Below are 24,277 nucleotides of genomic sequence, written 5' to 3' on the forward strand. Positions count from 1 at the left end.
GGGGGGGGACAGATGGCAGACCCCACTCACTTGCCCTTCCAGAATAGAGGTGTGCAGGGGTGAGAGTTCAGACCAGGATGGATAGCTTGTAGTCTGGTTTTGAGGACAAAAGAAAATAAAACTGCAGTTACAATGATTAAATTGAAAAAAGAAAACTGGGCATGTTCCACAGTGCCACATGGCTGGTATAAGTAGGATTTGCAGTTGGCCTTATAAGTGACATTCTTGGGAATTGCATAGGATGGGAAACTTTTTGTATTTATTTGATGAAATGGAAAAATGTAGGCTTAGAGATAGAAGAGATTCATAAAGTCTGTCAACATGGAGTTGGATACCTAAGATATAATTCCTTTGCTTTTAATATTTTATGAAAATATTTTATCTGAAATGTCAGGTACCTAGGGAAAGAGACTAGGAGGAAATTAAGGTTATTAACAGTAATTTTCCTTCAAAGAAGTCAATTTAACTAAATCATTAGCATCACTGAGTTGAAATGAACCAGCTGTATTTTCCATTTGTTTGGCAGGTCAGTAAGACTCTGACTTGGTCTTATCTATTCTCTCGTTTTCTTGGTCCTGTTGTTGGAGAAGGTGAAGGCTGTTCTGTTTGGGATACGTGCTTGTTAAGCAGTGACACTTGATTAGAATCATGAAATTATGCTGGAAAGAGTTCATCTTTTCTTACATCCAAATTTTATGGTGTAAGAAACTAAAGCACTATTAGCAGCTGCTGCTATGCAAGTTCCAGAGTTGGCGACTCTGGGGATGTCACATCACTATTCTAACCTGAAGGAATTGCATCAGATTAATTCATTCTTGCTGTTATTATTGTAGATCTCCAAAGTCCCTAATTCCTAAAAGAGCTTTCTTGCCCTTGCATGCAAAGTTATTTTCATATATTAGGGCAGAGCTTCATGAGAGCTTCTTCCACTATTCAGCCCTTGAAATGGTGTTCCCTGTAAACATCTACATAGCTCTTGATTCTGCTCATTCTAGACTTTTTCTATGAGAAAACTCATTCATTTCCACCTATTTGAGGGAGACTCCTCCATCTCTGACCTCTTTTCTGAGCTTCAGATAATATTCCTTAGTCTGCTACAGATTTTGACCCTGAAATCTTATGGGTGCTCCAATTCAGGGTGGCTAAAACAGGAATCCTTGACTTCACTACCCGTGTATGTCCAGGGATCCTAATCTTTGTAAAACAAGTCACCCATCTGTGGAGTCTACCCCATTACAATGTCTCATTTCTGTCTGCTCTTCTCTATTCCTGTTGCTACTGCCTGTTCATATTATTATTTGATGCCTTGATTGTTCTGTGAATGGTTCAGTCTGCCTCCCTGTCTCTCCGTCATTCATTCCATCATGTATTCCATTGGTTATTAAATGAACATCAGGAACTCTTAACAATGGTGGAGTTGGAGCTCTTTTCCTTGGGTTAACAGTTTCCTGGAGGAAACTGACATGTAAATAGCAACTTTGCAAGTTGACATCTTTGCCTCTTGACTCCATTCCCCACAGTCAGCTAAAGTAATTTGTGCAAAATCAATCTTATAGCATTACCTCTGAAATATTCAACAGCACCTTATGGCTTTTAGAAAGAATTTGTTTCCCTAATTTGCCAAATTCAAATCCATGGCCTGAACCTTACAATGAAGTCTCAACTCCTTTATTAGCATTGCCTGTACTAAGCTTTATTAAAATTCAAGAACGACAAGGCTATGGCCACTGTTTCTTTTCTGACTTTGTACTCAATCCCATTCTTTAACTGAATCCTGTAGGCCTTAAGAGCCTGCACAATTGCCATCTTCTCTGCAGAGCAGTCCTTGGTCAGCCACAATCCTGGTGCATGCCCCACTTTGTTCTTCTTGTTGAATGAACTGCAAGTCCTAGCTACAACAGGACCCTCTTGGGGAGTGGGAATATCTGGTGCATATTAGAGACCAAGTTAATGTCTCTTAGATGAATGAAAAAGTAAATGCTGTTATTGCTTATTCTGCAGGATGGGTAAATTAGAAAAGCAATGAGTGAGTAAGCAACAGAGATGTCATATTTAATAAAATGAAGCCATCTATAGACTCATTACAGAGGCAAAAATTTTCCGTGATTATTTATACTGGTGGCTGAAAAAGTGGCAGAACGATCAATTTGGAGAGATGATCAGTCATTTGAAAACTCTATATTCCTTATTTCTGCTAACAGAAATCTCGATGTAGTAATATATTAATATACTACATCCAGAGAAGACATTTCCCTGAAGATAGTTTATCATTTATTCCTGTGGGCACATATTCACATTGTTTTTTTTTCTATTTTGTAAGTTCAATTTTAATCAAGTTATGCTTATTTTTCTTACAGTGTGTAATAGCTTTGACTCAGAAAAATTTCTTTACTTCAAACTTGGCTGGATATTTAGGGGAGAAAAGAGTTTGTTTAGTCAGATTATTTTATTAAGTGGGACTCTTGATAATCTAAAATGCTTTGTGTTTATTTTTCTGGTAGCATTTTATTTTCAAAATGACCTGCAAACATACCAGTGCCAAATAGAGAAAACTATTAATGAATTGAGGGAGACTTTTTGCTGAATATTGGTTTTGAAAGAGCATCTTTCATAGTTTCAGAATGAGAAGGGAGCTTTTTATTTCTAATGGTTTGAATCTTGTGCAAAATGTGGCTTTAACAGTTGATCTCAGGCCCCCCTCCCCAGGCCTGCAGTGTCAATAATGTTTAAGAGGTTCCTTCATTACAAAGTGGAATTTTTTTTTGTTTACTAAATTTATTTTAGCTTTTGTGTTTAAAAAATGCTGGCTGAGTATATTAATTATTAAATATATCATTGTTCAAGTTTCAATGGAGACAGCATTTAGGAGGATTCTAGTTTGGTTACTGCAGCTGCTCTGAAAATACTTCACAATAACATTTAGAAACACAGAGAATATTTCTTTTTTTATTTAGAGCCTTTTTAGACCTGTGAGGCCCTCTGAGAATCATAAGCCTGGCCTCATTCTGTCCATTTTTCATTCTCTTTGAAAGAATTTCAAAGTCACCGGTTAAAGTTCTTTTCCATATGTCAGAAGTAACATACAGGGGATTTTTCATGCAGATACCAAAGAAAAAGGAAGAAATTCAAATGCTCAGATGATTTGAGTACTAATATCTATCCTCAAAGTTAGGACTCTGAGTGCCAGACTCTTCTGAACTGTTCAGTTGCATATTAATTTTTATTTTCTAAGTATGAATTTTATAAACATTGCAGACCACCAGGTCTTCCACAAAGATTGATAAGCAGGAGGAATCCATTCCTTGATTCAAAGCAGGAGATGTCTTTTGAAAACCTTCTGGAAATGTTCCACTTTTTACTGAACTGAGGTGCTCCCAGCTTTGTTGGAGAGGTGAGAGCATTCATTATCTGTAAGGCATGCCTCATTTCTCAACAGGGTTCCCGGACTAGAATATTTCCAGAGAAATTCCTGCCCAAGAGGTGAGAACAGCATTTTTTACTGCAGAAGGGACAGGATGGTAGGTACGCAGGACCTCCTGAACCACTGTGTCCTGCCTTCACACAAGGTGTGAGACCTCAGAATGCAAGTTTCAGACACATACCAGCACAAGTGACAGCTGGAGACGGCAGATGTCCCAGCCCCACTGTGGAATGGGAGACATGAAAAGCCGTGCTATGAAGTAATGGAGGCAGGAAGTTTTCTGATACTTTTTGAATATCTTTAAGGTAAATGTGTGATATTTTAGAAGGTTGAGATTTTCCAGGACCCAGCCCACCATCCATTGAGCTTCAGGCTTAGACAGCAAATACAGCCCATTTTTATTTTCTTAGCAATTCTCCAGATTAGACATGATTATCATCATTTGATATTAAGAAAACTGGTGATTAAAGCATTTTTTTCAAGGTCACATGGTTTATCAGTGAGTGGGTACAGATAGGCATCAAAACAAGGTTGACCTGAATTTATTCAGCTTCTTCTATATGGCTGTATGCGTACAGATGGAAGGCCATATGAGGACACGATGAGAAGGTGGCAGTCTTTGAAGCCAAGGAGAGAGGTCAAAGTAGAAACCAAGTCTGCTACACCTTCATCTGAAACTTCTAGCCTCCAAATCTGTGATTAAAATAAATTTTTTGTTGTATAAGCCACCCACTCTGTGGTATTTTGTTATGGCAGCCACCAAAAACTCATACAGTGGGGCTTTTTTTTTTTAAACATGCATTTGAAAGCAGTTCCATTAAAACAGTAACCAAAACAAATATTTTATAGTAGAAAATAATATAAATGATTTATTAGTTCTACATTTTTTAATGAATTTATAAATGCCGTCCCCATCGCACTCATGGTCTTATGCTCTGTTTACCTATTTAATATTCAGTGTCTCACCCCAGCACCCACACACACCCACACACACTAATTCACACATACACTCTGGGCTCCCTTGGGCTAAGCATGCCTATTTCAGTTTCTTGATCAGTGTAGCATATTATTTAACACAAAGTATGCACTTTATATTTGCCTATTGAATAAATTATTTCAAGGAATGTACCTGGTAATTTAGGGAAGCAGAATAAGACCAATAATAAATCATAAGTAAGAACATGTATTTTTATCATTTTATAATATTTTATAATATTAATTTTGGTATTTGAACCTGCATTCCTAATTTTGAAAGGTGATCTTTGTCTCAAGTTGGCTTAGTTGACACAGTACTTGCTTTCATTGAACTTTCGTAAGAGTTAATTTGTTCATAAGCAGAGATTGCATAAATCATGTGTTTCTTTTATTTCTTTGATTTATTTTTTTTCTATGTGAGTTTCATGTTCTTTAAGGAGTCTTAGAATGGAAACATTTCATGTTACATGAAATTAAATCTTGTTCTATAATTATGAACTTGAATCCTTGCTTAATTTATAATTTGATAAACAATATGTACTTGTTGGATTTCTCAGCTATCTACATAGGTACTGGAATGGTTTTCTAAAACAAAATAACAATGGTTCTGGCTCATCTTTCTTAACATCTTAACATTAATTCAGGAAATATTTTCATTTGTCTTCAATTAGCTGGTGCTTTCCTGTTGTATTTTTTTTTTTTTTGGTCTGGAGAATAAATTATCATAAGAGTTTTCATTAAAACACAATATAGTTTTGTTTAATTTGGTCCCTATTGGGGCAAACCCCAACAGCACAATCGATATGCTATGAGTGAGTTGTTCTATTTATTAATTTCTATATAAACTAATGATTTAGGAATATTTTGTGGACTTGAGGTTATAAAATAGGGAACAGACCTTCTAAATACTATATTCAGTATGTTCTTGAATATGAAGATGAGATACAAAGACATCTTAAATACAAATCATCACATTGATACACTTTAAATAAAAAAGGAATATTTTTTCTCTTTCATAACATTATGGTTTGAGTGAACTTTTAAAAAATTATGGTGCTATTTTGTTACCTAAATCATGCAGCTATTTGTGTAGGTATTATATGCTTTGTTTTAAACACTCTATCTAAAATCTGACGTTTCTACAACAAGGAATGAGGTAATAAGAAGTCTAGTTATTCTTTATGTATGTGAACAAAATTTCAGTGATTCATGTCAGGTGGTATGGTCATTTGAATTTTATTTGAATGAATTAATTATGAGCCTAGTGGCATTTTCAAATAGCCATAGTTTTTTTTAAATCAGTTTTAAGATCAGGTTTGTACAGTAGCTAGCACACAGTAGGCTCTTAAATATGTCCTAAAATTAATATGTAAGATGAGGACACTGGCCACATGCTGTTCTTCTACTTCTCTTCCTTATTTCATGTTTTTTATGTCCTATTTTGGATTTGTATGCATTCTGCTGTTTCTAAAATTGGTACCTAAGCAATGCATTTTTTAACATTAATTATCAAGTTTTGTCTTACTCTTAAATTTCTTATGGTTATGTAAGGCAGCATAAATGGGCATTATCTACCTTGCTAACACCTACTTTCCTGGGTTGAAAATATATTGATCTTGTCTTTAACCTTGACATTTAGGATAATTGACTAGATTCTGAAAAGATAAAGCCTGATGGGATTGTACGTGTTTATTGTTATAACAGTCTCAATTACATAATAAAAATACTCCAGAAACTTATTAAGATCCTTAAACATTTTATACAAGGATTGGCTTCAGATATCACAGACTTACCCTTGGGAAATAGTTCACTGGCTGAAGAGATTTACAACATGCTGAAAGTCGGGCAGATAGTCTTGAAGATGCAATTCTGGTTATTGTAACCACAAAACAGAGGAATGACTGTTTTTCCCTTTGAATAAAATAAAGTTGTGTTTAAACTTTTTTTATTTTTTTTTGAGGGATGTTTTAAAATGTGCTTATTGCATGACTCAGTTTGGCATATAAGAAGAAATGGGAATTAAATTATCATTGAAATTCCCCTGCTGCCACATTGCCCACATGATATTTCCACCCTATGAAGAGTGAGGCAAAGCAATCAGGACAACAAAATTCCATCATCTGAAACTCATTTATCCTGGATGAAAAAAGTTGTATTTTATAAAGAAGAGCTCATTTAGAAAAAAAAATACTCTTTTAAAGTTCTTCTCAAGTACAGCATCAGTGCATTGGGAAAGAAACCAGTATTTTTGAGGTGTCTTGTAAAGTTCTGAACTCCATCAGGCACTCTCTTTCATGAGAAAGTTTACCAAAATGGATACTGTTTTGAGGGGTCCTAGCTTTGCCACTGAAAAGCTGAGTGACCTCGGGCTACGTGTTGATTTCCTTCTCTCTCTCTCTCTCTCTTTTTTTTTTTTAAACATCTGTCCTGTGAGCTACATAGCAGTTTCCTCATTCTATAGATAAGGAAACTGAAGCTTATTTAAGTCATTCATTCAAGGCCACATAACTAGCATGCTGCAGAGCTTATGGGGAGTTGGCCTCATCCCCTCTTTCCCATTCCCATGGGTTTCTTCTCCAAGACTTTTCTTGCCTAGATCCTGAGTTCATGATTTTGACCAAACAAAATGGTCACTTTCATGTTTTATGAGCTCAGATAAGGACCTTTGGGATATAAAAAAAAGGCTGTGTATGGAGAATGGAGGGAAGTGACTTGTAGCTGGCCACTGGCTTAGCAAGTCCTGTCTCTGTACCTTAGTTTCCTTACCTCTTAAGTGAAGGACTTAGGCTTGTGAAACTCTTACAGATTTTCCTTTTTATCACTGTAAAGTGTGTTCTTTTGTCTCTGGTAATACTCTCAGCTGAAGTCTATTTTGTCTTATTAGTAATAGAGCCAATTCCACTTTCTCTGGCTTATTGTTCCTGTTGTATAACTTTCCCATTCTTCTGAAACCCTGTGAGTGTGCTTTTTAAATATGTGTCTCTGTGAAGAGAGCATATAGTTGAGTTTTGCTGTTTTTGTAAGATGCACTTTGCTGTTTTGTTTGTGATTAAATGGAGTGTTTAGCCCTCTTACATTTAAAGTCATTGGGTATTTCTGGAGTTGAAGTTTATTTAGGTGTGTTAAATTTGCACTTTGATTTTTAAAAATATCTTCTCACTTTTCTTTCAGACTTAATGAAAAATATCTTATACAGGTTGAATACTCAGCATAGCTGGTTTGTTGAGTGGGTTACACTTAGTAAAATACAAGTATGAATTAGCTTTATTCTTCTCCCTCCTATATTTTGGTTAATATTTTTTGACAGATCCCAAAGCTTTTGAGTCATTTTAATGTATTGCAACTACCTAATTTTCAAATATTAGAAAAACGTAGGGGTATGTAGATCAAAGCATCCATTCTCCCATCCAGTTCATGGCTTCTTGCCTTCTCAGACTTTGGGCCTGCCCCCCAGCTTTGTACTGTCCTCCCTGTAGAAGGGTCTACCCACTGTTTTTGGCTCCTCCCAAGTTGACAGTGGGCACAAGCACTTAGCTGGTGCTCTTCCTTTATGGCTATTACTTACCCTCCCCCACACCCCCATGTACATCCTGATGGATCTTTGGAGGTCCCCCTCCCTCCCTTCCTCCCTCCCTCTCTCTCTCTCTTTCTTTCTTTCTTGTCCATTGGTATTATGACATTATTTGATGTGGGCAGTGCCATCCCTGAGTGACAGCTCTTGTCTGCTCATGGTACATCACTGCGTCCTTCATACCCCTGTTCAGGCAGCCCACTTTGGTGGAGACCTTACAGGACCACTCCTAGGATATTCACTTGGTCCACAGGAAAACTCACATCTTGGTCCACAGGAAAACTCACATCTTAGCACCATCAGACTTTGAAGCCCAGCCTGTTTCTACTTTCCCAGAGGCTACATTGTCTTATTCTGTTAATGCAGGTGGCATCAGCCAGACATGGGGGCTCCAAGCTCACAAATGTCTCACAGGCTCTGAATTTCTGCTCTGAGATGAACATTCAGCCATAAACGGACTGTCAGCCTCCCTCATTGCATGTAGTCCCCATTTATGAGGGTTGTCTTGAGTACTTGGCTTGCGATGTAGAGAGGGTAGGAAAGGGGACCATTGGATTTCTTTGAAGAGTCATCTTCTGCAGTGCATGTTCTTCTCTTACATAGATTCTGGGTGTGACTTCTGGATTGGTTTGGCCAAGGTTAGCAAGTCATGTGGGTATATGAAAGTAATGTTTTCATCCATTTATCTGGAGTATTGAGAATTTAGCTGAAAATCTGAAACAGTTGGGGAGAGTTCCTGTTCTACTTCTCTTTAAGAGAATTTAGAGATTGTTATCTCAAAGCAAGATGTACAGGTTTGTGTTAAATCTTCAGCTACACTTATAGTTTGTGAAGCGCCACAGTCTATAATCTTCTCCCTTCATAGTAAAAAGAATACTAGGTATCAAATCAATGCTTAATGAACAAACTGTGGTGATTTCTGGATATCAGTGTCTGGGGAAGGTAAGGATGACCAATAATAATAAAATAAATGAAGTTTCTCATCTGCAGCATTCTTTACTAATTTGGTTAAATAACTGGTCACTGAAGTGGAAGAAAAATAATTCAAAACTATTGTTAGCTCAGGCAAACTAGTTAGTCAGGTTGGTCAAGGTAGATAAAACCTGAAACTGGATTGACAGGCATCTCTGCTGGAAATTTCTGAACAGTGCATATAATAAATAATTTATATATTTTGTATATTTTATGTGACTGTATATGAATATATATGGGGCTATAATTATGCATGTCTATATGCTTATATAATGAATATGTATATGTACTTCTATATATACACATATATACATAAATACAAATTTTTATAGTCCCAATATAGCTGTCAGAGAGATGACATATATAATAAAATATATATAACAAGTACAGTTTAATAGTTGGAAAAGGATAAGTAGCATAGGTAAAGGAAAATAGTTTGGATGCAAAGCAGACATTCTTACTCTTTGAAGCAGACATAGATGAATGTAAAGTGTTATGTATTAGCTCGTTAGTTAGCTTATTATTATTAGAAAATAATCTCAAAACATTTAATATGATTTTGTGCCACAATCTGGTACTATATGATGACAATGTGATAGGAAGTCATTTTAAGTTTATAAATTTAATTTTTGCTAGAATTAATAGTTAATAATATGTTTAAAATATATTAACATGCATCATTGTGTTTTTTGTGAATAAAAAGGAGATTACGTATTAGTAGTATCTAAGATTTTAAAAATAACTTTGGGGGCTTATAAAAGTATTATATAATCATTCTAAAAATATTGGAGAATAACTGAAAAACACAAACAAGGCAAAAGTACCCTTAATCTAATTGTAATAGATAATTGTCTGTGAGCCAGAATAAGAAACAGCAAATTGCTTTTCGTTTATTGATACATTTTTTTTTCCATGAGTGGTAAAAAATGTTGGTGTTTTCATGGCGGAACTTCCTTTGATCTATATTTAATAAACTCACTTTTTTTCTTTTAGAAACTAATAAGACTTCCTTTAATGTCTAGACTTGCATGTAGGAAGCTGTACCAAGATTGTGTCCAATATAATCAAAAAAACTGCTAAATATAACTCCTTAAACTTTATTTGTAGTCTAGATTTTTGTATAATTTTTTGAGCCTTAGTCAGTTGTTAAGAGTTAACTTCATGATGCACCTAAAGAAATAAGGGAAGTTATCTGGTGCGTAAGAAAGAGTTATTTTAACACTTAAACCTGTTTTTCATTCTATCCCTGGAATTGGTTGTGGCAGTTAATTTAACGTGAACCTCAATATTTCATTTTGTAAATGGGGCAGTGTCTTTGTGATGGTGAGGTCAACTGCAAAGGGGACTGTAAATGCTTTTGGCCTATTTTTCAGGTTATCCTTTAAGCAAGGTAAGCATTCATAAAGAAGTCCTAATTTGCTAGTAAGCTTGGAGTTTTTAATCAGAGATTTTAAAAGATGACGTTAAATGCAGAGTTTCCTGTATTATCAGATATTGCCTTTATGAAAGTAACTGCCTTCTCTTTCTTTAGTTGTGAAGCCTGTCTTTTAAAATCATTGGCCTTTGGTGAAGATTAAACACGTTGAAAAATAATTTATAGAAGAAAATTCACGAGTGCTGTATTGTTACTTAACTGAAAATAATGTGTGTATGTGTAACACACTTCAAGCTTTTATTTATTAAATGGTATTTGATAGCTATTGTAATTATGATTTGCAAAATACTGTGGGTTTCTGCAGAATTGCTGGATAGTTTAACTTGAAATGGCAGAGTAAAGAAGCTCATTTTGGGCTAATACTTTCTCATCTATGCACGTACATCATAGACGGTGCACATATTGTGTGAAAATAATTACCAAATGTTTCGGGGGTGGTGAGTCTGTTTCTCTTCCCCGAGAATTGATGAAAGTTGTTAAATTAGGTTTCTCTGGAGTCATAACAGTTTATTTCACTAAGATGTTTACTGGATAAATATTTTCACTAAGGTTTTCATCAACTTCAGAGAGGTATTATTTATTCAATGAAAAGTGTTAGGAATCTATTGCAATATGTGTTCAATTTCTTTTCTTTCTCCAGGAGATTTCTGTCCTCCCCACTTTGGTTAAAATGAGTACTCATCTGGATAAAATAAATACATATTTTAAAGTGCTTCAATTGATTTGATGTATGCATAGAATTAGTGGATTTTATTTGTGATCCCACTCAGGGACTGGTGGCTCCAGTGTCTTGGTGCTACATGTTGTCTAAACATGATCGATTGCAGTGTTTGTATGTACCATACATGGAGAAGAGGCTGTATTAGTCAGTTTTTCATCACTGTGACAAAATACATGAGATGAGGAATCTCCATACTGCTTTCTGGAGATTCCCTTGGAATGAAACACCATTTGACCCAGCTATCCCACTTCTCCTTCTGTACCCATAGAAATTAAAATCAGCATACTATGTTAACGCAGCCACATGTTTATAGCAGCTCAATTCACAATAGCTAAACTGTGGAAACAACCTAGATACCCTTCAATTGATGAATGGATAAAGAAACTATAGTATATATACAGAATGGACTATTACACAACATTAAAAGAGAATAAAATTATGGCATTTGCAGGTAAATGGATGGAGTTGGAGAATATCATGCTAAGTGAAGTAACCCAATCCCCCAAAACTAAAGGCCGAATGTTCTCTCTGATAAGTGAATGCTGATCCTTAATAGTGGGTGACATGGGAAAAATGGAGGAAATGTTGATGGGGCGAAGGGGAAGAAGGGTGGAGAGGGGAATGGGGGCAGGAAAGATGGTGGAATGAGATGGACGTCATTACCCTAGGTACATGTATGACTGCACATATGGTGTGACGCTACATCATGTACAACCAGAGAAATTAAAAGATATGCTACAGTTGTGTACAATGAATCAAAATTCATTCGGCTGTCATATATACCTGATTAAAATAAATAAATTATTATTATTTTTACAAAAAGAAATACATTAAAAAAACAACAACACCTGAGATAATCAATAAAAAGTGGAAAGGTTTGTTTTGGCAGGTATTTTCATGTTCAGCCATGTTCATTTTGGACCTGTGGTGAGGCAGCATTTTATGGTGGGAGTTCAGGGCAAGGAACCCTGTTCTTATAGCCAGAAGAGTGATAGAAAGTGCGAGAGTGATAGAGATCAAGTGAGCTTGGGGGGCGGGGAGAGATAGGTAGGTAGGTAGGTAGATAGATAGATAGATAGATAGATAGATAGATAGATAGATATGAGTGTGTGTATGTGTGAGAAAAGAGAATGCACATGTTGGAAACCAAGCCTTCAACACCTGGACTTCTGTGGGATATTTAAGATTCAAACTATAGCAAGGGCTACCTGCTTTCTGCGAGATATATTGAAGCCATAGACTGAGGTTTGTTTTCATTATTTCTAGGTCATACAGTACACAGTGGCTTTTTAAAAAACATGCCTTAGGGATGTAGAACCTTTGTAATGCCTTATAGCTGTAAAGAAAAATCACCGATTGGGCATGAAGCTAAAAGGGAACTTTGACCTGAGTGTGCTTTTAAGGCCATACCCATAAGTTTCTTGTGAATGTTCTTTTAGTTACTGTCTTCATGCAGTTTATAAGTAATATTTTAATGAAGACCAAAGTGAGGTAGTAACGTGATACAGCAAAAAAGCAACAGCTGGCCTTCCTGGGTTTGAATATCAGGACTGTCTTTTACTAGAAGTGTGACCTTATGTGATCTCCTTTGGTCCCTTTGGATTTGTCCTCGTCTACAGGGGAGACACTAGGGACTGACTGGAGATCTGTGAAGAATAAATGGAATACTGAGTGTAAAGTGCCAAACACATCGCCTCATTTATAATAGCTGCTTCTTAAGTGTAGTTCTCTTCTTTCTGTAGGCATTTAACGATTACATGTGTCATGCTGGTTCAGTTGAACTACTCATGCAGCTCATTATTATATTTCTGGAAATGATGCTCACAGTGTTTTTTTTTTTTTAAAGGATTGCATACTTTTCGTGAAGACTCTTGGAACCAACTAATGTATAGGTTGTTTTGCTCATTCACATTTTTTTCCCAGCATTTTTCAATACCTCTGTGCCAGCTTTGTGAACTCTAGAAGTTTATGTTGTATTAAGACAGATCAACAGATAAGAGAAAAATTATGGTGGTATTTTAAGTTCCACAGAAGTTACATCTCTTAGGACCCGTAGAAGCAGAGTAGCAGCATTTGAATCAGGGTATTTCTTAAACTCTCAAAGGGTGTTTATTTCTGTTGTGGTTTTTGTTTCTTGGTGATGTTTAATTTCTGATGTTATCTAGCTATGACTGTAAATATTTACTTTTCTTTATACTCACACACACAGAGGTTTTTATATATATACAAATTTTGAAGACTATTTTAAATCAGAAGATTCTCCATTTCTTTGGTCACTGGAAAAGGATTGAGGTTTTTGGGGTCATTATTCACTCCTGCATCCTTAGTATGAGAGGGTAGGAATCCACAGTGGGGTGTGGCGTAACCTGGAGGATGATATGACCTGTTGTTCTTGAGGGGTTTCTAGTAGCTGTTCTCCTTGAAACTCCTTGGTCCTTTAGTGTGAGACCTGCTCTTCTGACAGGTGTAAACTGTGGAAGAGGTCAGGGGTGATGATATAATGGTGTTATGAGTTGTGTGGAGTGTCACAGTTAAAATAGAAGCCACTTTTGAGAATACAGAAAAGGTTAGGTAAATCATTCCTGATATTTGTTAGATTTTTTTTTTTTACTGTAAATGATAGAAAACAGCAAACTAAACTCATAGACATTTGTCACACCTAACACAAAATGTGGTTCTGTCATACCTAACATGAAATGTGGGTTTCGAACTTTAAGATTGGGGTGGATATAGCATTTCAGCAATGCCATCAGAGAACCAGATCAATTAATCCTTCCTCCTTCCCTCCCTTCTTCTTTCCTTTCTTCCTTCCTTCCGTCCTTCCTCTTACTGCATGGCTTTGGTCCTCATGGTTTTGAGATGGCTCTGAATCTCCAAGGGAAAAGGGAAAGGGACTCATTCATATCAGGAGAACACCCTTTCCCAAAACCCTCTTTCACATCTCATTGGTCAAAACTGTCTCATATGGCTACATCGACTGCAAAGGGGGTCTAGAAAACATCATTTTAGCTTGGTTATTACCTCCCAGAAGATCAAGGTTATGAAGATTAGATAAATAGTCATGATGTCATACCTGGAAATTTTATTTTTGTCACTTCTAGTGGATTTACTCTGAGATTTTATAATTTGGTGAATATTACTTGCTACTTCATTTATTTATTTATTTGACAGATATTTATTAAATGTATAAGGCCTTGTAATACATCACTTCCACCTTTAACTAGATCTTAAACTATGGCTGCATGAATGAAAATTATCCAAGTATGGATGTGAACTAATAGAAGTGTCTCTTAGCTCATGTAGTAAATCTATGGAACTGTGACTTCCAAATTGAAAACAACTGATTTTTGTTTAGCTAACCTCGGTCATGAAACTCGTTTGTAATTATTACCCACACCCTCCCTTCTCTGACCCTGGATCCTTTCATAGATAAGGTTGGAAGCCTGCCTGATAAAGCCAAGTTACTCTGATTTTCCCATAATACTCCCTTTTCCAGCTTTTATATGCTTACCCACATTTCCGTTTCAGAATTTGGCATTGTTTCTTTATTGGAAAGGAGACAGATTACTTTAGGCCAACAAGTCTTTGAAAAAGAAAACAGAAAAACTACAACTAACTCTTTTCTTAATCATCATATCTCATGTGAGGATTCAGTGCTAGGTCTTGAGCATGCTCTGTTCAGAGGGAAACCTAGGTTTGTTCTTGTACCTGGTTCATCTTTGAGGCAGGCTTGGCACAGCTGTATGCACAGTCTTTTCCCAAAGCATGATATAAATCCTGCCTTTTATTATGTCCAGGGTCAGGTTTCCCACACTGGTGTCTGGCAAGGTCAGTAAGTCAAATTCTAAGGCCATGAGGATGATTTTACTTGGTGTGTGACTTTCCCCTGCTTGTTGTGAAAGATGAGATCTAGTCTCATGTGACCCCTTCTTGCCTCTTGCAAATTTTAGGCAGAATGAGTGGTGTAGTCCATGGGGTGCCCATCGTTTGGTTATTTCTCAGTTCACTTGTGTAGCATGAGCAAGTTGCAGATATGGTGGCTTTATGTTTGTGATGTCAAAGCTTGCATCGATAAAGGATCTTTTTAATTTTTAAATCGTTTCTGCTCTGATCTCTTGTTTACAAAGATTTCTATTCACGAAATAGATAACATTGATAATACTTATAAATCATCCATTTTTCCACTTATATTAATCAAAGGCGTATAATTAATTATCAGCAATTTCTCACAAATATGAGATAACCAGTGTTTCTGTGTTGATATCATTTAATTCAAATCAGAGATGCTCTAAACAATAAAAAAGAAGCTTTATGACAAGTAAACATATGCTTGTTTATTTTGCTTTTGAAATATTGGAATAAAGCTTCAAAACCATTGTTGTAATGTTCATAAAGCCATAACAATTAGCTGTTAATTTTTCCTAATGTGATATTTGAATTTTAAATTTTTTGCTTGGAGTACTCCCTAGTTTGTTCCATTTTTTTGAAAGGTGTTTGAAAACAATTGTGGTATTTATGATCTGGGCTTTCTATATTTTCACCCAGAGTCTTTATTGGATGGTCATTTTTAAAACTTTTTATTATGGAAAAATTTAAATATACATAAAAGTGGAGTGAATATTACAATGAAATTTCATGTATCTATTATTAAACAACAACAAATTCATGGCCACTTTTGTTTCACCTATTATTCCTCACTAGTAGCCATCCCATCTGGACGGTTTAGAAGCAAATCCTAGATATCATATTATTTTCTGTTGAGCCATTTTGAACTAGAGGTCTATAAGTGGCCCCAACTCAGTTGTTTCAATACCTTAACTTATGATTTAGCTTAGTGGGCTCGCAGTAACCTATATTTCCATGTTGATCATCCATCTATGTTGCCTTTCCTTTGTTAGCAGAGGCTACCTGAAACTGTAATTTCAGAGAATAGAATAGATGAGCTGTTACCCTAACTATGTTATATTATATTGGCATTGAGCCGACCAAAGTAATGTTGACTGGCATCCAAAGTGGTGAAAAGCAGGAGAGCAAAGACCCAGATGCTGGCTTCAGAACCATACAATGTGCAGAATTGGTGTTGTTTTGAAGGACAGAGGTTCTGGACCTACCTATGACCAAGATGTTCAGATGTCCAACTTGTCTGTATGAACTTGGAAGTGAGTACAAAATTCATACTCCTTTCAGTCAGATGTTGTGGGAATTTCTTATGTAAAGTTTAAAAAGGATTTTTATTGTTTGAAAAACAGGTTGCAACTGAAGCAAGCATAAGGTCATATAGGAGTCCTTATCTGATTGAATATGGGGGAAGTTCCTCTGGAGTGTGGTCTCCTGGGATTGATGCTTTGGGAGTCATTTCCAGTCCTTTGGAGCTTTTGGGGAGGGTGTCAGAATCTCAGATATTGTATTTGACTCCATACATCATTGCTCCCCTGGGAAATTAAATTGCATATGAAACCTAAGTGTCAGGTTCAGGGTCAGAGTTATAGTATTAGATGACTAACTTATGTTAAACTAAATCATTTACTTCCTAATTTGGATTTGAATGTTTAAAGATAATACATTAAAATAATCTATACCAACAAGTAGTTTTGAACAAAAAAGTCATGATAAGTGTTGGTAACAGGAAATTTGTACATAGTTCATTACAAATGTGAAATAAAATCAGATGTGTCCTATTTTGATTTAGTTTCCTTTATGTTTATTTCTTGATCCAGAAGTCTTAAATAAGAAAAATGGAGCCCATAAATATGGCTCACTGGCTTAGATAATAAAAACTTCAGCAGAAGGAGGTAGCAGCTTATAGTTCTCTTACCTTCTGATCTACACAGCAGTACAGTTGCTTTGTCTCATCTTCCCTCAGAAAAGTAGAAACAGAAGTAGAATTTTATACATTTGCTTCTTCATTTAAATTGAACAAAATGTTTGAACATATGTCATTGGGGTAGATTTGAAGTAAATGCTTTAATTCTAATTTTGGAAGAATTTCCATTTATTTTTTGCCTGTTTTCCATTTGATTTTGTATGTTTATCCATTTGATTTTTAGAAATCAAATCATTAAAGCCAAAGTCTTTAAAGTGTTTCATTTAGATAGGAACGGAGCAATAGTTTAAGTCTAATTTAAAGGTTTTCCATTGTTTTAACATTGTAAATGAAGCCATAATGAGATTAGAATAGGTCTTAAAAATGAACCTTTGCTGCTTCTTGTAACTAGTGGATAGTCTTTCTTTTATTTATTTTTTTTTCCCTACAGGAAAAGATGGTTTCTCTGTGATATGGGATCCTGAAATGTGATCTTTCTTGAAAAGGTAGGCAAAAAGCTTTTAAAAATTAATCTATGACTTTAAAGCAAATATATTATCTTGAATAAATTATACCAAGAACATTTAGTTGAGAAGCAATTTATATGCTCTTAACATGTGTCATTATGGATTGAATTAAAAACTGGGGTTTCTAAATTCAGAATTTGAATTTGCCAGGCTTTGAAAAGGCTGTTTAGGACAGTTTTGAGAGAGTAGTGGATACCTACAGTGCTTGGGATATGAAATGAATGAGCACCTTACAGTAGGTGCAATTTTTTATTGGAAAGATTCATTTCATCCCATCTTGATGAAATGTTTCTCTATTCAGTGGGTGACATCTTCCTAGGAAGCCCAGAATTTGGAAGTATAAAATGGTCTTTGGCCAGTAAAAATCATCATCTTTCCTATTTTTTTTTTCCTATGGGATTTCTTTTGCAAAGCATGGGTTGTGCATTTCTTGTTACTTTATCAAGGATGTGGGTATGACAAGGTTGTGGGTATACCTGGGTGTATTGTTTTTTTTTTTTTTTTTTTGTAATCTGTCTGTAGCATCTCCAAGAGGTTTCTAAATGTCATAGGTTTAGCTCCTATTAGCCTTGCAGTTGCATTTGTTTTTATTGATACTCTGTAGTGTGTACAGTTGCATTTGTTTTTATTGATACTCTGTAGTGTGTACAGCTGCCCTGTCTGTAAGGTGCATTTGCAAGTACCCTTGGAGTACCCATGGAGATGGAGAGCCCTAGACACAAGACTTAGGTATGTCCTGTGAGACTCTCACCCCAAATCATAGGACCTCTCAGACTTTGGGGATTTTCAAAATCATAGTGGTAACGACTGAGCTTGCATCATTATCTTTTAACGTTAGTCTGTAATTTTCTCTTAGGTTATAAGATTTTAGCTGTTAGATCTTTCTGGGAAGAGATGTTGTGATGTGGAATCGTGCCTCCCACATTTATTTATAATAAACATTTGCAATGCTGGTGGGGTCTTTTCTTATTTTTCTCTCCTGTTCACTAAAGTGACCTCTCACCTCCAACTTTGAGTTGCTGGTGCAGGTCAAGGCCATCTAAACCCTGGGCATGGCTCACTTCCCTCTGACAGGTCCAGGTCCTCAAGTAGTTGCTCATATTTTATTTATAAATTGACCCACCCAAATCTAGGTATCAAAAAGTGAAAGACAAACTAGACCATTGGAGATCTAGTGTGGAGAATGCTCATGCACTCCAATCTCTGAATTGGAAAAAGAGGGGTTGAAGCTGAGTTGAAACATTTAGCCTGTATAGAAAAGATAAATTGAAAGACTAGAGTAAACTCAGCATTTGGGTAGAAACACTATAAGAGTATGTTACAAGATTATACTGGTAGAGACACCAAAAGGGAAGATTATCTCTAATTTGCTTCAAAATGGGATTTCAAAAATCTGCTACATGAAGATCCCTTACAGTGAAATAACTAAAAAATGTTATCAGTAAAGGTTTGCTTTTTTCCTCAAATTATTTCTTCAGATTTCGGTTTCACAGATGACACACAGAGAAGTATGAATTAATCACAAACAGAGAGTAAAATGATGATCAGAAATAAGCTGATAAGCCTGATATAAACATTGAGTTCATTTATTTCTCATTTTACCCAAGTCAGCTGCTGTTCCTTCTTGTATCCATTAATACCTAAACTTTTCTACCTTTGGAAGGGATATTAGGATTGGCTTCTGTGCTGGTCTCGACTGTAGGCAGCACTGTGAGTCTAGTAAGTCAGTCCCATTCAGATAGTGGAGAACTAGAGGCCTGTATTTACCATTAGGCAGTTTAACTGCATTCACTATGAGTCCCACTTTAGCTAGATGGGATGAGGTCACAACTTGTCCCCTTCAGACCCTTAGGAATTCTGACATGAGGTTTAGAAACATAGTTACAGTGTCTTGCTTAGGAATCATCCCTATTTATAGCATTTGACAGACAGACATCTGGACTTCTGGGCCCAGCACTCTCTCTTAATTTCCTTTTAGCCAAGACAGCTAACAATAACCACAGTATATTTTGCTTTTTCCTTACTAGCTTGACTTTCCTTAGTATCAAATTGACCAGTTCTCCAGGAGTTAGATCCATTTCTCAATTCCATGGGTACATTTTCCCTCTGGTAACCCATCACAGCACAACTGTTGATCCATGCTAAGGGGAATCTTATGGCCACCCAGGAATCAAAGGTTCCTCATTCCCTACTCTTTCATTCTTTCTCTTCCCAAACCACATGTTTCAATTTCAGCAAATCCCACTTCAGTGACACCAAATGTGTTTGTCAGGGAAAATAAAGTATAGGTGATTGAGTTACCGGGGGCAATGGAGGAACATTCTTCTAAAACAATTTTATAAACAGTCCAGTTCTTATACACTGGATTGGTTAGATGTAGGCTTCAAACAAGTAGCCATAAGTGGTCATTTAAACTTAACTTGAATTTCCTGGACTGGGAGTGTAGCTTAGTGGTAGAGCACTTGTTTAGCATTTACAAAGTCCTGGGTTCATCTATAGCACTGCAAAAAAAAAAAATCTTGAATTTGGGGGGGATCCATCATTGTGGGTAGCTGACTGGGTGAGAATGCTCTGTTCCCCTTTACTTTCCAAACAGAAATGCACACTTTTGTATTTTTCCTAACCTCTACTAGCGGGTGGGAGCACTAATGGGACCTCACGGTTGCTAAACTGGGATGGTGATGTGATGATTCAGAGAGGCAGATGGTGATTTAAAATTCTGTCCCTTGCTGGCACAGGCTCAGTCAGCATGGAGGTGTCAGAGCCAGTGGTGGTGACCTGAGCCAACAGTGTAGTAGATGTCACAGTCAACTGTTAAGAACCAGAGAAAAGGTCTAAGAAAACAGCTCTCCTTGTGTGTGTAAGGAGCCCAGTCTTGCTTTCCTTATTCCCACCCACATGCCCTTCTACATAATTTTAAAGCACATTAAGAGAAACCCCACATCAGTGATTCCTTAAATCGATTCTTGCACAAGTAAGATAGCCTGATCTTCTTTTATGGGAAGGAATATTTTTTTAATGAAAAAGTGCATCTAACAGAAGTTCAGACAACCTACTCTGGTTTTGGTAGAGAGTCTTTCTTTTCCTTTGACTGAAGTAGTGTTTACACTTCTATTTATACTCTCAGAGTATATACTCAGAAAATCTCAGATTGACACTCTCAGAATCTCATCAAAACTGTTGTCTGTGAACAATTGCTGTATTTCCGATTCCTACCAGCTAGGTTGATCTGCCTGTTTTATTTGTTTTCTAGAACAAATAGACTCACACATGGTTTTACGTTGTGTTTTGAGTTCTCATGCATATTGTCTGTTCTTCCTGTGTACTGATTCCTCACTTTGGTGCACACAGCAGCTGTGTGACCGTCTGTGAGGAAGTGCCACAGCTTCCTCTGTGGAATGCCACAGGTGGTGTGTCAGGGGATTCTTCTCTTCCCAAGTGTTATTTTGGCATGGGTAGGCTGCCCATCTTTGAGGTGGAATCTCTTATGATTTGTTTCTTCACATTCCATGTTAGTGTTTGGAAGTGGGACCATCACCCCAGGGACAGATTGCCAGCTGTCCCATCATAGATTGTGCTCAGCCTTCTATAGAAATAAGTTATTATTTTGCATAGCTATCCAACTGCAGAGACTGGCAAAGAAGCCTCCAGTTGTATCTAGGTGAGTCACTTGGTTTCTTTGCATCAGTGGGATGTGGGCAGAATAATGTGTGTTAAATCCAGGACAAGGCTTCTAAATACTCCTACTTCCTTTTTTTTCTCAGGTTGGATGCAGTCATAGTCGCTTCCTTGTTTTTTCTCATGCTCACTTCTGCTGGAGGTATATGTATTTGCTTCTCGTTTGGCAAAAAAACAATGCACTCTGAGGCTGTAGTGATGAAGGGAAACAGGACCAAGGGGACTCATCACCTTGTCATCTTCACCAACTTAGAACAACACACTGTCTCTGAATAGAAACTTTTTGTGGGTGTGTGACGTTGGAGGTATAACTTAGGGACTTGCACATGGTAGGCAAGCATCATAACATGGAGCCACACCCCTACTCCCTGAGCAGATGATCTTTAAGGGTCATACGTATAGTCTTTCTCAGTAACAACTCTATACAATGGAAGGTGGAGTACAAATTATATGAGCAAGACAAAGAGACAAACTCTTGCATTCACTTTTCATATATTTTCAGACCTGTTTGTTACAGAAACTGACATTACATGTAGACCCTTTCATTTAGCCATGTTAATTATAACACTTTTTCTTAGTTACTTGATGACATTTTTCCATTTTTTAATTGCCCATGATCTGGAACCTTCTTGCAATGATTGGTAACATGGCTTGATTATTCTCTGCCTCAGTTCTTTTCATCCTAAAATTGCCTCATGTTTTCACCGTGCCTCCTTTTCCTAAAGCATATCTCAGTATATTCCATAATGCATTGTTTTTTTTTTTTTTTTTTTTACCAAACAAGAAGCAAGTTAATCTTGCATTTAGAAATGAACCATTTATTAGTTGACTCTAATCCTTCTGTAGCATACCCTGTGCTTCAGCTCTACTTTGGGCTCCTTTGGTCATATTTTTCTCTCTTTTCCTCTCTTTCTAGACTATTAGATACTGCATAGGAGTTTATAGACCTCACAATATCTATCGAATACTATTTTATATATATATAAATAAATAAATACATATATGTATATATTTATACATACTTTTTATGCTGTACTAGATTATTGGAGGGCATCCATATTTTAATATTGCTGATATCTTGGGATACATGTAACAGGTGCTTGAATGAAGATATGAATAGAATTAACAGAATATGTTTAGATTCATCTGGAAAGACATTAGAAGCATTATGGTTGTTGAATAAGGTTGTGGTTCATGCAAACAAATAAGTAAAAATTGATTAATGATTTAGCCACTAATATAAAGCTAGAAAATATTCTTATGAAGAGGTTTCACTTAAAATAACAGCACAATACAACAGTACAAAACATAGCAGTAATTTACCTAGAAATATATAAGAACAAAATAAGGGAAACTATAGAACTTAATTATAGGTGATAAAATAAATTTTAAATCAAGGGAGAGAGATCCCTCATTCTTGAACAGCCAGATTCAGTACAGTAATACAAAGACATCAGTTTTATTCTGATAGTATTTTTACCATCTTGTGGTGGAGAGATCTCTAAGTAGCTTAATACAACTCTTAATCAATGCTGGGTAATTTAACAAAGTGATTTGGAACTTGATCCGAAGAATGAACTTATCAACTTTCCCAGAATTATGGGAAATATTTATCAGGGCCACTGTTATATAAGCTAATTATAATTGAATGGTGGTATTTATACAGGTTACATAAATGTAATCTATTTTTAGGCATGCATGTATGCTAATTTAGTATGTAATAAGGTTGATATTTCAGATGGGTGGGAAACAGATGAATTATTCAACAAAATGTGTCAGGACTCCCATTTTTACCCCAAATACAGATTGCAGAATCACATCGGTTACACATCCACATTTTTACATAATGCCATATTAGTAACTGTTGTATTCTACTACCTTTCCATGGGAGTTCATAACCCACTTGAATCTAATGTATGAAATATGATATGTCAAGAGCTTTGTAATGTTTTGAACAACCAATAAAAAAAAATGTGTCAGGACACCTGTCTAGTCATCTGGAAAAATAAAACAAGATTTGTACCATGCCACTCATGTAAAAATAACTCTAGGGGTCAAAGTTGTAAGTATAACAATATAAACTATTAATATGAGTGAAAATATACATGCATAGATACTTTTATAATCTTGTGGTATTGGAGGGAAAGCATCTCCAAGGAGAAACCGTGAAGGAAAGGGAAAAGAAATGTGACTACATACAATATTTTAAATCCTTATTTTCATTAAAAAAATTTGGTATAGAGGGAAACCATTTCAACCTGTTTGAGAGATACATAGTCTGCTAGGAAAATATTTGTAACCTGTATGATCAACAAAGATGATCAACTTAGACATTCCAAAGATTCAAAGAGCTTTTAAAATAAACCATTACAATATTATTCATGAGATGAACATCTTAATGGAGTTGTGGGAAAACAAACAGGCAATTCATAAGATAATGAACATGGGGTCAGCCACATATGAGGATGGTCAAACCTGAGAGGCAATTTAAAGTGCAATTTAAACCAATAAGGATATATCCTTGCTTAGTAATTGACACCATAGATTTAATAAAGATAAATAAATAAAAGATTCTGCACCTAGTAATTGTTGGTGTGGGTAAGCAAATAATAGCATTTTTTTTTCTAACTGTGATGAAGAGTCACTTATCCTGGTCTAATTTTGGTGTATATGTTTGTAAAAATATTGTAAAAGTAGACCAGAAAAAGAAAAGGAGAAATATACACAATTATTAATATATAAATATATATATATATATGTATATATGTATATATATATATATATATATATATATATATATATATATATATATATGTATTTATATGTATATGTACATTCACACACATATAAAATGTTTATCAGATATTAAAATTACCCTGACATATTGCCATAAATATTTCTCAGTGTTATCTTAATTTCTGCACCTTTCTTATTATGGACCAGTAATGAACAATTTGCAATCTGCTTTATTCTGTGGAGCACTCTTTGAGTAGCACTGCTCTATGTGCTCATAGGAGCAGACATTGGTACAGAATTTCTGAAGGGAAGATCGGCAGTCTATAAAATTTTAAATGTGCAAACACTTATTTTTCTAGGAACTTACTGTAGGATTATATTCAGGTATTTGTAGAGATTTCTTTATAGCACTTTTGAAGATAGTGAAAAAGATGGAAC

At 35.8% G+C, this 24,277-nt stretch overlaps 1 protein-coding gene across 3 annotated transcripts in view; it reads left to right on the top strand.

Moving 5' to 3' along the window:
* The window catches only part of LOC125619047 (1-phosphatidylinositol 4,5-bisphosphate phosphodiesterase beta-4-like), a 288,730-nt gene that overhangs the window by 9,367 nt on the left and 255,086 nt on the right, over positions 1-24,277 (top strand). Inside the window, exon 2 of one of the 3 annotated variants that reach the window (XM_048811300.1) lies at positions 17,350-17,404. The exons of the other annotated variants lie outside the window; for them this stretch is intronic. The gene's annotated coding sequence lies outside the window, so the exon portion shown is untranslated. The remainder of the gene's footprint in view (positions 1-17,349; positions 17,405-24,277) is intronic. 3 annotated transcript variants of the gene reach the window in all.

The sequence above is a fragment of the Marmota marmota genome, unplaced genomic scaffold, assembly GCF_001458135.2.
Source record: "Marmota marmota marmota unplaced genomic scaffold, marMar, whole genome shotgun sequence".
Taxonomy (NCBI): Eukaryota; Metazoa; Chordata; class Mammalia; order Rodentia; family Sciuridae; genus Marmota; species Marmota marmota.